This window comes from Phyllostomus discolor, chromosome 2 (genome assembly GCF_004126475.2).
Source record: "Phyllostomus discolor isolate MPI-MPIP mPhyDis1 chromosome 2, mPhyDis1.pri.v3, whole genome shotgun sequence".
Lineage (NCBI taxonomy): Eukaryota > Metazoa > Chordata > Mammalia > Chiroptera > Phyllostomidae > Phyllostomus > Phyllostomus discolor.
The window spans coordinates 211,393,288-211,406,407 of NC_040904.2; the positions used below are offsets into that span (position 1 = coordinate 211,393,288).

At 41.2% G+C, this 13,120-nt stretch overlaps 1 long non-coding RNA gene across 1 annotated transcript in view; it reads left to right on the forward strand.

Moving 5' to 3' along the window:
* LOC118499191 overlaps positions 1 to 13,120 on the forward strand; it is an 87,872-nt gene that overhangs the window by 47,242 nt on the left and 27,510 nt on the right. The window contains exon 2 of the long non-coding RNA XR_004901715.1: positions 10,029 to 10,102. This is a non-coding gene — a long non-coding RNA (uncharacterized LOC118499191). The remainder of the gene's footprint in view (positions 1 to 10,028; positions 10,103 to 13,120) is intronic.

Genomic DNA, 13,120 nt, shown 5'->3' on the forward strand with positions numbered 1-13,120 from the left:
ACAAGTATGTAATTCTGTAATATAACAATATCACACCATATGACATTTTAGGTGAAATGTTCAAATTAAAATTATGTTATTACACCCATATTGTTGCCCTACCAACCACACTCAAGCAGGCGTTACTTCAGCTGGACCCTGTAGTTTACCACGCTCGGCAGAGATCTCTTCCAAAGTTTTAGTTTCGCTTTGGCTTCAGAATGATCTGTTCTGTAAAAGGACCTTGATAAATATGTTTACTACAAAAATAAAATTTAAAAGACTGAAAAAATAGATTCTTAGTTTTTCCTATTTTTCTTTTTAATTTTAGAGATAATAAATAGAAGCTTGTTTCATCTGTGTTTCAGCTATGAAATATTATTAGACAACTTAAAACTGGCTGCGTAAAATGAACTGCAAGATATGTATACTGACTGCAGGATAACTTTACAACATTAATAATGGTAAAATTTTAAATTAAAAGTGTCCACTTTTGAACTTTGACTTTGATGAGAAAAACAGTTTAACCATTGTTAGCTACCTCTCTTTCTCCGTCTATCCATATTTTTAAACCTCTTTTTTGGCCAGAAATGGACTGTGTGCAAACCCCATCCAGAATGCTTTTAGTTTGTGCCAGAAAATAGGAAGAAAATGTTTTTAGTTTATGGCAACTAGATCCATGACATATGATGCTCCAGGAACTGTTTTTACAGTGCACAAGATGCACGCGAACGGAGTAGCAAACTCACATGATTATTGGCAAGGAAAAACTGGCTACGTGGCTGATGTTAAATTTTCTTTTTAAACAGCCAGATCAAGAACTGTCTGAAGAATTTGAGACTGTAGCTGTGAGATGATTTTTCAGTTAGTAAACACAGACACTGGAAGCCATGGCAAGACAGTTTCTTGTGAGCCATTTACAGCTTCAAGGAGGAGAGCACAGTGTAGGCGCCAGAGAGGAAAACCTGACGTGGCCTCCAGGGAATGTTGCCAGGGGAAGTACACACCACGTGGTGAGGGAGAGGTTCTTGTCCTGCTGTCACCAGAACTCCACCTTGCCCTGCCATTTCTGTTGCTGAGGTTCACAAAGGAGGTCAGCTTGGTGGTAGCCAAAATATTAGGAGTAAAGGTGTACTTGCGTAGAAGTTATGGCTTTCAAGCCACACACTTCCTTCCTGCCCAGCCCTTGCTTATACCATTTGCTTTCTTTTTTAAAAATAAATAGCCAAAGTGTGTTCTAAGGACCCCGCCCCCACCTCCCCATCCAGGCCCTTTTAGGGGAGTCTGTGAGGTCATAAACTATTTTATTAACACAAGATCATACATGCCTTTTAAACTCATTCTCTCATGATCATGGAGTTTTCCAGATGCTACTTGATATGTGAGACTGCAAAAGATTAAGTGCAAATCAGAAATGAGGATACAGCTCTTGTCTCTTAAGCCAGATATTAAAGATATTTGCAAAAAGGGAAAACAGTGGCATGTTCCTCAAATTTTATCCTTTAGAATATTTTTAATTTAAAAATGTTTATTAGTATTTCTGAATGAATACTTACAAATAAATATTTTAAATTTCTACTTCTATGTATTGCTTAAATTATGTACCATTATGACTTGTACTTTTTAATATGGTAAATATTAAAAATTGTAATCAAATATACAAAAGCTCTTTGAGGTCCTTAATAACTTTTAAGAATCTAAAGAGATCCTGAGACCAAGAAGTTTCATAATCAGTGCTTTAGATTCTGCCAACTCCAGTTCAAGCCCTAGCTTCTCTCTGAAGTCTGCGTAGGTTGTGTAGCCACTGTTTTCACTGCACTACCCAGACTTGTGCCCCACACAGCTTAGTGCTTAGTTTTTGTGGAATTGTTTGGCGTGCTAGTTTTCTTCTCCTTGTTAATAGTGTAAGACCTCTGAGGACAGAGGTATCTTAAATTTAAGAGAGTTTGAGACATCCATGATATATATTGCTGAGAGCAGCAAAGAAAAAGTTGGTAATGGTTATTCACATTATTATTACCTTCAGTATCAATGTTCAAGTTTCCCAAACTCACCAGTTACTGAAGAATCAATATGCATTTAAAAATTTTTTTAAAGATTTTATTTTTAGAGAGAAGGAAAGGGAAGAAGGAAAGGGAGGGAAACATCAATGTTTGGTTGCCTCTCATGTGCCCATGGAGGCCTGGCCCACAACCCAGGCATGTGCCCTGACCGGGAATCCAACCAGCAACCCCTTGGCTTGCAGGCCCACACTCAATCCACTGAGCCACACCAGCCAGGGCCATTTAAAACTTTTTGAACACTGTCCTGGCTAGTGTGGTTCAGTTGGTTGGGCATTGCCCTGCACACTGGAAGCCTGCCTGTTCAGTTCCTGGTCGGGACGCATGCCTGGGTTGTAGGTTTGGTCCCCAGTCAGGACGCATACAAGAGGCAACCAGTTGATGTTTCTCTCCCTCTCTTTCTCCCCCTCTTCCCCTCTTTCTAACAGTAAATAAAATATTTAAAATAGAAATAGCTATTTGATTAAAAGCTACATAAAATTAATATACAGTATGGAAAAATAAGGTTTTTTATCATAGATCATCAATAAATTGGCTGCAAAAGCTGAGTATGTTAATCTTTTTAATTTTTATGTGACCGACACTTGCAGTAAAACCTGGCCATAGCCCCCTGCTCTGAAAACAGAATACAGTGCTGGGTGCTTAGTAAGCATTCAGTAAAGCTGGTTGAGTTGAATCTGCTGTTTCAGGAGCTGCCTCTGCTGTTCTTCTAGCAGGCAACTGTTAATTCCCTGCCACCCCCACCTCCACGTCCAAGTGACTTGCAGTTGTGTCTAGGTCTTCAGAGGTAGCCTTACCTTCCGAAGCCCTTCCTATTGAAGAATTGACAAATTTTGTCTTAGACTAAGCTAGGGCATTAGTTAGTTGACCAAAGTGGATTGGTATCCGAAGGTGAGGCACATGCCTTTTTCTTCATCCCTGCTTCAGAATGAGTTTGTTTTCTTTGGCAACACTCTCTGACTTACATGATGTAAGAATAAATTTAACATCTTTATGCCAAACTCTTGCTGTTAACCCCAAAATTTCCTTTGCAGCTTCTCCCTGGAAGTCTGAGGGTCCCATGCAAGTAGCACACTGCACTGAGACCCTAGCATTACTTTACCATAGTATTCCTAGAACAGAGCGTGACACTTGGCAGGCGGCTCATTCACTAAATGAACGTATGAATGAATGAATGAATAGTTGTAAGTTATAAGCAGCATCCTTATTTGAGTAAATTAAGAACATTATATTGAGTTGACTTTATTTTTCCTCCCCAAATGACTATTCCATAAGAGTTTATTGGGGTATCCTTTGTACTAGTATTTTTATACATGATGGTGATACAGTGATAAATCAGACTTACATCCTGTCTTCAGGAAGCTTATAACCCAGTAGTATAAACAACATACACAAGTGTAGTAGAAATATATACCTAGTACAGTTCCTATCTTAGAGGAAGAACCCGTCCACATCACCTGTAGCAAGAGAGAGGAATCAAGAAAGACTGCATAGAAAGGCTTTCCTAAGCCTTCATCTTGAAGGTTAAGAAGTTTTCCCTGTGAGTGGGAAGGCAGTCCAAGTGGAAACAGCATATACAAAGTTATAGGCACATGAAACTGTGTGGTGCTTAAAGCAATGTAGTTATGTGAGATGAAGTTGAGAGATGAACAGGTACCAGGCCTTGCATATTACTCATTGAGAACTGGGTTTTATCTTGAAACTGGATGAGAGACATTGCAAAGGCAATGTGGGTTTGCACTTTATGAGAGTAATTCTAATGGTGGTGGGGGTGGGATGGGGCCTGAGGGTAAGAAAACCAATTTGAAAAAACAGTTGGAATAAATCTGGTGAGAAACTGTGGCAGAACTAAGGTAGTGGCAATAAGAATGGAAAAGAATGTACATAGTGAAATATTTGGTGAAAGAAAGATGCTGATGGTGGTCCCAGATTTTTTCTCTGAGTGGGATGAGAGTATTGCAGAGTGAGGCAGAAGGACCCAGTTTGGAGGATGATTATTTTAGTTTTAGCTATGTTGTGTTTTAGTGACCCCTGGAACATGAGGTGGAGAAATCCGTTGACATTAGATAGTTGTATAGATGGCTTTCACAATTGTAAGAAAGGTCAGCCCTGGGGAGAGGTTTGGGAGTCATCAAGATACAGGTAGTAGTTAAATCTATGGGAGAGGATAAGGACATGTATATATAATAAAAAGAGAGACTTCTGGCCAAGATGGAGGCATAGGTAGACACACTGTGCCTCCTTGCACAACCAAAATAAGGACAACAACAATTTAGAAACAAAATAACAACCAGAACTGACAGAAAATTGAACTGTATGGAAGTCCGACGATCAAGGAGTTAAAATAGACACATTCATCCAGACCGGTAGGCGGGGCAGTCAGACGGCCGGGCGGAGAGGGGTATGGCACAAAAAGTGGTGGCACCGGGCACGCAACACAGCAGTGAGCAGACCCCAGGCGCGTAGGCGGCGGCTGGCAGACCCAGCGAGGTGACAGTTGTGAAGCAAGGCACTGGGAGAAAGGCGCTTGGCTGACTGGGTGGTCCCACATTTGAGCTCAGATAAATCAGGTGAAACTGGGGAGCAAGACAGACCGCACAACCCAGGGTCCCAGCACCAGGAAATAAGGCCTCGAAACACTAATTGAAAACACCTGTGGGGGTTGAGGTGCAGGGAGAGACTCCCAGCCTCACGAGAGAGTTCATTGGAGAGATCCACAGGGTCCTGGAATGTACACAGGCCCACCCACATGGGAATCAGTGCCAGAAGGGCCCAGTTTGCTTGGGGGAAGCGGCAGAGGAGACTGGGATCTGAAACAGAGCAGAGCAAGCACAGTTGTTCCCTCTTGGATGCTGCCCCTACGTACAGTATCACAACCCAACTGGGTTACCCTGCCCTGGTGGACACCTAAGGCTCCGCCCCTCATACATAACAGCTGTGACAAGACAACAAAAAAAATGGCCCAAGTGGAAGAACAGATCAAAGCTCCACAGCAAATACAACTAAGCGACAAAGTGATAGCCAACCTATCAGATGCAGTTCAAAGCACTGGTGATAATGATGCTCACAGAAGCGGTTGGATTTGGTTGCAAATTAGTTGAAAAAATGAAGGCTATGCTAAGTGAAATGAAGGAAAATGCACAGGGAACCAATAGTGATAGGAAGAAAACTGGGACTCAGATCAATGGAGTGGATCATAAGGAAGAAAGAAACAACCAAACAGGAAAGAATGAAGAAACAAGAATTCAAAAAAATGAGGAGAAGCTTAGGAACCTCCAGGACATCTTTAAACATTCCAGCATCTGAATTACAGGGGTACCAGAAGGGGAAGAGGAAGAGCAACAAGTGGAAAAGTTATTTGAACAAGTAATAAAGGAGAACTTCCCCAATCTGGCAAAGGAAATAGACTTCTAGAAAGTCCAGGAAGCTCAGAGAGTCCTAAAGAAGTTGGACCCAAGGAGGAACACACCAAGGCACATCATAATTACATTAGCCAAGGTAAAAATGAAGGAGAGAATCCTAAAAGCAGCACGAGATAAGGGGACAGTAACCTACAAAGGGGTTCCCATCAGACTGTCAACTGATTTCTCAAGAGACCTTGCAGGCAAGAAGGGGCTCTTGAAGTATTTCAAGTCATGAAAGTCAAGGACGTCCATCCAAGATTGCTCTATCCAGCGAAGCTTTCATTTAGCATAAAAGGGCAGATAAAGTGCTTTTCAGATAAGGTCAAGTTAAAGGAGTTCATCATCACCAAGCCCTTATTTTATGAAATGTTAAAGGGACTTATCTAAGAAAAAGAAGATAAAAAAATAAACATGTATAGTAAAATGACAGCAAACTCACAATTATTAACAACCACACCTAAAACAAAAACCAAAAGAAACTAAGCAAACAACTAGAACAGGAACAGAACCACAGAAATAGAGATCACATGGAGGGTTAGCAACAGGGGAATGGGAGGAGGAGAGAGGGGGAAAAGGTACGGAGAATAAGTAGCATAGATGGTAGGTAGAAAATAGACAGGGGGAGGGCAAGAATAGTACAGAAAGTATAGAAGCTAAAGAATTTATGACACATGGACATCAACTAAAGGGGGTGAATGTGTGTGGGAGAGGGTGTGCAGGGTGGAGGGGAATGAAGGGGGGGAAATGAGACCACTGTAATAGCATAATCAATAAAATATATTTGAAAAAAATAAGAGAAAAGGAAGGATGAACTCCCAAGGAACATACCAGTAATGAAAGGACAGAGAAAGACTATTACGCAAAAGAGACTGGTAAGAACTGGTCTAAGAGGTAGGAAAAGTAATGAATTTGGCCCCTTCTGTGGGATCAAGGAACTAACCATGTTCCATGTCATTTTGGGCATCAGAACTAGACTCAGTCCTTGAAGCCAGGAGTTGAGTCTGGTTCTCTCTCCACAACCCCTCTCCCCACAACCCCTTTGTTACAGAAGCAGCAACTCTTTACCCAACACCACCCTGCCCATGATGGGAATTTGAAAGTCAACAGTATAGACAAAGGCCTTGGGCTGGTTGAAAACCCAGGCAGACAGGAGGACCCAGCCACAGCCAAGAGACCAGGAACTAATAGAAGGTACCCCTGGCCCAATGGCTGGATCTGCATTATCCTTAATATCCAGCTAGGAAAGGAGATTCCAAATGATAGTTTCAGGTCATCCTGATTTTTTAAATGCCAAAGTTAAAACAAAAACAGCTGAATAATATCCATTGTATTTGGCAACTGGGAATGATAGGGAAAGAAATCAAATTTTAATAGTAAATGAATGATAATGAGCTCATTGAGACCACAAATAAAAACTTTTTTAAAAAAAAAGCTTGACGAGGAGAGGAAAGAGGGAGGGAGGATACAAGCTCAAGGAGGTTACAGTGTTAAGGGGGCTGTTTTAGGAATGGGAAGGCTTGAACATTTTTACAGAATTTCCAAAGTGTCAAACTGAAGTAGAAGTGACCTGAAACTGCAAAGATCTTGGAACAATAGTAACTCTTGTGTATTGGTGTATAAACCCATTTGCCCATAGCTGTCCTCCTTAGGCGTTTGTTATTATTTGTGTTAATAGGCTCCCTCTTGCCCGCTTGGGCTGGGTGTACTGCATATAGAGCTGGATTCGTGGTACCCTCCTGGTCCATGCTTATCCCCTGGGGAAGACCTTCCTAGCCTCCTTGCTGGTGTTTGCTCCTCCTTCACACCTGCTGCTTCACTTAAGACATCTTTTCCTGACATCGTGCTTAAAGTTAGGCCACTTGCCAGTGACATAGGCAGTCAGGGTTTTCAGTGTTGTTTGTGACTCAATTAAAAGTTTTTAGTATATTCTCAATAGTCTTTACCCCAAGAATTATGCTGGATATTAATCAGATAAACAGTGGTAAATTCTGGGAAGACTTGTGTTAGGGGAGAGAGGACAGCCTTATCCATATTGTTTGAATATTTTGAAATGAGAATTAAAATTAAGTTTAAAAGAATCATGCTAAATAATCAAGTTTGAAAATTAAACCCTACCATATCAGAGGCAATATTAGTAAATATAATTTATCGAATATGTATTTCTTTTAACTTGCCGTATTTCCTAGGGAAGATTCAGTTCTAATTACCTTCTGTGAGCAGGTGCTTGGCTGTGGAGGAACTCCTGAGATCTACTTGCAGTTTAGCAGGTTCCAGGGGTTGATTTAATCCAAGATTCACTGAACCTTCTCTACCCCTGTGTGAATTCCAAGGCCGACCTGGTTACTCTGCAAGAAAAGAGAGAAAACTGGAGTTGTCCACAAAGTTTACTTCTGTGGCTGTACAGGATCAGATAGTCAGATTACAGTATATAGTTCCGAACATTTCAAAATGATGTTTTGAAGTGGAATTTGCCACTATGCATACCTTAGAAGGAAAATAGTGCTGTAGATAACTTCAACTAGATCATTTCAAATGTTGATTTTAGAATTAAATTTTATGTTTGTCTTGAGTATGAGTACATCTGATACGGAGGTACACAGCCCTGCAGAGAGAGTAATGAAGCAGGTTTCCAGAGTACTTGGAATATTGCCCTTTTCCCTTGCCTCCCTCTCCTCTGCTTTAACTCCTTTTCTCTCACTGAACATCAGTGTCTGGGACCAGCCAAGCAGGCAAAGGGCTGAGCTGGCCACTGTGTCCTAAGCTTGTCTGTTAACAAGATACGTAATAATGAGCTACTTTATGGAGCTGCTACAGAGTTTAGACTACTGATAAGACCAGAGAAGCAGTCCTGTTTAGCCTGGGCAGAAACTAATCAGAATAGGGAACTGAAATTTAGTCAGGGTTGTTATCTTGATGGTCTGTGGTTGACAGAAAAATGAAAGAATCCAGCCTGTTGCTGAGGTGCTGAGAGGGTCACATGTAACCACGTAGCTCACATCCTCTGTGAGGGCCAGACCCATCCTGGAAGTCGCAGCTAGCTTCTTCCACTTTCCCCAGTGCTGTTGAATGGGAAACATCCATGTTGAAGTATTGAGTTGTAGAGACCATGTCAGGAGTCAGTTCGGCTATGTTTATTAAACCCCTACTCAATGCCAAATTAAAAAATGTGTAAGACTTAGATTGTTCTTCCTGTCAAGGAGCTCCTGTTGAGAGAAGAAAACAGACCCATGGATGTTACCGATATTATATGGCACCTCAGAGGAGGAACACTTAGTGCAGCCAAGGAGAGTACAGGAAAGTTCAGGAGACAGCACCTGAGGCAGATCTCAAAAGAGGAAAGGAAGGGAATTAGGCGAAGGGCCCTGAGAAACATGAGTGTATGTATTGTGGACAAGGGAGCTATGTGCAATCAGTGTGAATAGAGTGTGAAGTGAAGGTGCACCTAAGAGAGATCTTGAATTTTGCCCCAGAGGTAATGGGTAGCTCTTGAATGAATTTTGGCAGTGACATACTCAGAGGTCAAATGCGCTTTTTAGAAGATTGCTGGGACAGTGGTGTGCATAGTAGGAAGATAGGGATAATACAGTATTACTGATACTCACTACAGCACAATTCCATCTGAGATTTCTTTCTTCAAACGCTGTTAAAAATAAGCGAATGTAGAGGTGATGGACAAATAGAGGGTAGCAAGGTGTTTTCAAGTTTCACTAAAGTACCACCTCACACATCGTGACATAATGTGGGACTAAAGCTCTCATTTACAATCTGTAGCCATGGGGAATGGAATGCACTTTCTTGGACAGAAGCATTGATTGTGAAACTAAGGAACCAACTTCCAAATAGTGAGACAGCGTGGGTGCTAATCACAAAGAAGTTTCTGCCAGGCTGGTCTGGCATTGTTTTTCCCACCTGAAAATGTGAAAATGAAGACTTGTGGGTGGATGTGAGATACGTCTTGTGAAAGCAGAAATGACAGGACTTGCTGATGTGCTATGAGAGGACTGAGGTGAAGTGCAAGATCTAGGATGAGTCTGAGGTTCTGACCAGCAGCTGGGCAGAGGATGGCGCCCTTCGTTGAGGTGGTGGAGACTGAGAACAAGGTCTGGGTGGGGGGTGAAGAGGGCAGTTTGGGACGTGTTGAATGTAAAGTGGCTAGGAGGCATCATCATATCATATGGAGAAGCTGAAAAGGCAATATGGTATTTTTCTGGCAGAACAAATAAGGTAAAATAAATAATATAGGTATAATGCAGATTTTATTGTTTCTTCAGGAAGTATTACAGTTCACATTCTTAATAACTGCTTGCCTTAATTGAACACGTGGTTGATGCTGCCCTGTGCTAAGTGTTTTATGTATATTTTATTTAAGCTTCCAAAGAACCCTCTGAGGAAGATGATATTATTGTTCCCAGTGTTGAATGAGGAAGCTGAGGCTCGACAGGTTAGGCCGTTAGCCAGAGTCAGTAGCTGGTGGATGGAGGAGCCTGGACTGGTTCTAGGCTGCCTGAATTCTGAACGTGTGCCGCCACTTGCCGTGGTGTGTTGCTACAAGCATATGGCTCATTGTATTTTTCTCTCTTTTCAGGGTTTTGGTTTTTGCACTGAATGTAGTCTAGATTCATCTTCACGGGTGTGTGTTGCCCCAGGGTACTGTCAAAGGTAAGTTTTTAATATTTATATCCACTCGGTATTGACAATGAAATGGGAGAGTGTTCAACTTACAAGAAAAGTACGTTTTGATGTCATTGCTTCTTTCAGAGTTCATACAGAAGGGTATTTAGAGTGTTTATCACATCAGCCCTTTGCATTTCTGCTCTGGTAGGTCCCTTTAAAAAGCACTTGTATTTAGGTTGATACTGACATTTGGTGCTTCATCCTTTTATAAAGCTGAAATTTGTTATTAGGATTTAGCAATTCCACAGTTTTATGTAAGTGTATTCTAGCTTCTCTGCCCCTAGTCTGTCCCTTTTGCAGTCTGTAGTCCACATCACTGCCAGAGTCAGCTTTCTAAATGATAGATTGACTCACGTTTCTCCTTTGCTTAACAGCTTTCATGGCTCCCAGTTGCTACAGATGTCATGCTATAAACCCCTTCAAAACCTAATTGCAATCAGCATTTCTTTTTTACTGAACCCCTATCTGCAAGCCTGTTTCCGTGTCCCAGACGTTTAATTCTTTTTCACATCTTTGTGCCTTGGCTGATACTTTGTACTTTGCTTAGAGTTTGGAAGAATGGTGAAGAATGTGGCTATCCACTCTTCCTTCTTGTATCTGTCCTATTGTCCCCTTCTCTTAGACTCTCGCAGAATTTCTTTCATGTAGGATGCACAATAGGAGCACATGTTATTATTACAGTAACAAAGCATTCATTATTTTACATTAGAGTTATTTATTTCTATTACGCCTCCTTTGCCAGTCTATAAACCCTTTGAGACTTCTTGGAAAGGAATTGTTTTTTTAGTGCCTGTTGGCTGCTCCTAAATTTAATTTAATCCTTATAACACCTCCTCCTGATCAGTTTTATGGATGAAAATAATGAACATTAGAAACTTAAGTAACTTGCACAAGATTACACAGCTAGTAAATGTCGAAGAGTAATGATTTTGCTCCTTCAAAACCAATGCTTATTATACTATACCACATTAGCCCAGCACCATCTGAAATGTGATGGAGACCCAGTAAATATTTGTTGAATCGATATCTATTGGCAGTTTAAGTGAAAAGAACTTTAGTTGATTAATTCAGTCATTCTTACATAGAAATTTATTGAGTACCTATTAAATACAGGTACACAGTTTTATGTAAACAGTGAATGTAGAGTTCAGTGAGACATAGTGACTGGTATCAAATAATTGACAATCTAATAGAAAAGGCATCCTTGCAAGCAAATACATCCAGTAACGTTACAGATCCTATGACAGGATGCAAGCAAGATCCGCTGGGGACACTGAGAAAGGAATCATCCGTTCTATCTAGAGATGGATCAGGAAATACTTTCTAAAAGCTGCATCTTAATGAGGGGTATCAGGAGAGGGAAAGGCAGAGAGAGTAATAGGAACAAAAACAATAGAAACCTGAAACAATTCGGCATATTTTTGAAGCTATAAGTAGTTCAGTATGGTTGGAACAGAAGGAACAAAGAGGCCTGGCTGGTGACACCGAGAGACAGATGACTGGATCCTGGAGGGCTTTGAAAATAGCGATGTATTTGCCAACTTTTAGAGGAGACCTAGCACAGATGCTGTATGACATTACTCATATCTGGTTGTTAACATTTGTTGAGTCCCGTCCTGTGTGTGCTGAAGCACTGTGCCAGGTCACAACTATCTGTCACTTACTGTGTATGGCAAACTGATGACAGCTGTGAGGTGAGATGATGTGCCGAAGCAGAAATGAAATGCTTTTGTTGTCACATCATCCTTGACAGCTTTACCGCCACTTGTTCACTCCGCCAGTTAATTTTCACATAAGTGGACTTTGCCTTGACTGTTTCATCACTCCGTCAGCACCGATACACTGGACCCTGTGTCACTCCCCAAGTGGAACCCCTAGCTTAGCCGTATACTTTTGCGTTGTCTGATTCTCTTTCCCTTCTGTCAAAGGACAGTAAAGCTGACCTAGAACCTTGGACACAGCCGTAAGCTATACCTTCAAACAAGAATGTCATCAAGACTTTTTCAAGAAACACATTAAAAACATTAAGGGTGCCCTGTCTGGCGTAGCTCAGTGGATTGAGCGCAGGCTGTGAACCAAAGCATCGCAGGTTCGATTCCCAGTCAGGGCACATGCCTGGGTTGCAGGCCATGACCCCCAGCAACCGCACATCAATGTTTCTCTCTCTTTCTCTCTTTCTCCCTCCCTTCCCTCTCTAAAAATAAATAAATAAAATCTTTTGAAAAATATAAAACTTAAAAAAAAAACATTAAGGGTAATTCCGAAACAAAAGAATGAAAGTAAATTAAAGCACAAGTTAAAAAATAGGTATTGATATGACATATAGTAAGTAGGCAGATTATATGGTATTAATCAGGAAAGATTTTTAGAAGTACATATTGACTGGATATTAGGGGATAGAAATGTGGATTGATGAAGGGGATGGATTTCAAATGGGGTATGGACTACTCAGGCAGAAATTAGCCAATTGTGGGAGGAAGAGGATGGAGAGAAGGTTTGTCTGACTGGAGTAGAGTGTGTGCATTGGCCATAACTAGAAATGGAACTGAAAAGCATATGAAGTAAAAGTGTATCAATATTATGGTAATGGAATAATTGGGAAGATAAGACTGACAGAAAAATGAACTTTGTTGTGAAGTGGGTAAGTTTCAGATCTAAGTTAGAATTGCAGGGGACCCAATAAATAATGTTCTATTCCCTGCCCAAGTTCTGAACCAATAGAAATAGAAGGCGAAGGAGTAGCAGATGGAGATCAAAACTTCACCTTTGTTATAAGTTGACATAGGAGAACTGGCTCATCTTTAAGGGCCAGTTAGCTTTCTAATACTGAACTCCAGAATGTAACAGGTTTTCTCATGCAGCAGCACTAGTCTGGGATAGACCCACCTCCTAGAGGGAAGGAAGTTGCTGAGCAGAATAGGTACCCCAAGGAGAAGGGGAAAGTAGGGGCTGGGCTCTGACAGCACAGTGTCCTTCTCTAGGCTCACTGATCAGACCAGTTAC